The sequence below is a fragment of the Morone saxatilis genome, unplaced genomic scaffold (assembly GCF_004916995.1).
Source record: "Morone saxatilis isolate NCDOM2014 unplaced genomic scaffold, NCSU_SB_2.0 Contig10, whole genome shotgun sequence".
In the NCBI taxonomy this organism is placed as follows: Eukaryota; Metazoa; Chordata; class Actinopteri; family Moronidae; genus Morone; species Morone saxatilis.
The window spans coordinates 5,962,393-5,962,623 of NW_023339652.1; the positions used below are offsets into that span (position 1 = coordinate 5,962,393).

A 231-nucleotide genomic window follows, 5' to 3' on the forward strand; every position below is an offset into this window, starting at 1 on the left:
GGGGGGGGGGGGGAAGCAAAAGACAGCGTCTCACTGCGACTGTGGACAAAGTCGAGTAACTGGCCTATGCAGCAGTGATGGGTGTAACCTTGCAGGTGCATTGCGACTGGATGATGCTCTCTCTGCTCAATTAGCCCTTTGGAATATCCACCTATTTGCAGTTTCAACATTAAGACGCACAGTGCGTGTAGTTTACAGCGTGCTGAGTGGGGTCTCTCTCTCTCTCTCTCT

At 51.9% G+C, this 231-nt stretch overlaps 1 protein-coding gene across 1 annotated transcript in view; it reads right to left on the reverse strand.

Annotated features, from left to right (window-relative positions):
* The window catches only part of LOC118339665 (fibroblast growth factor 6-like), a gene marked incomplete in the record, with an annotated part of 6,534 nt that overhangs the window by 5,320 nt on the left and 983 nt on the right, over nt 1-231 (reverse strand).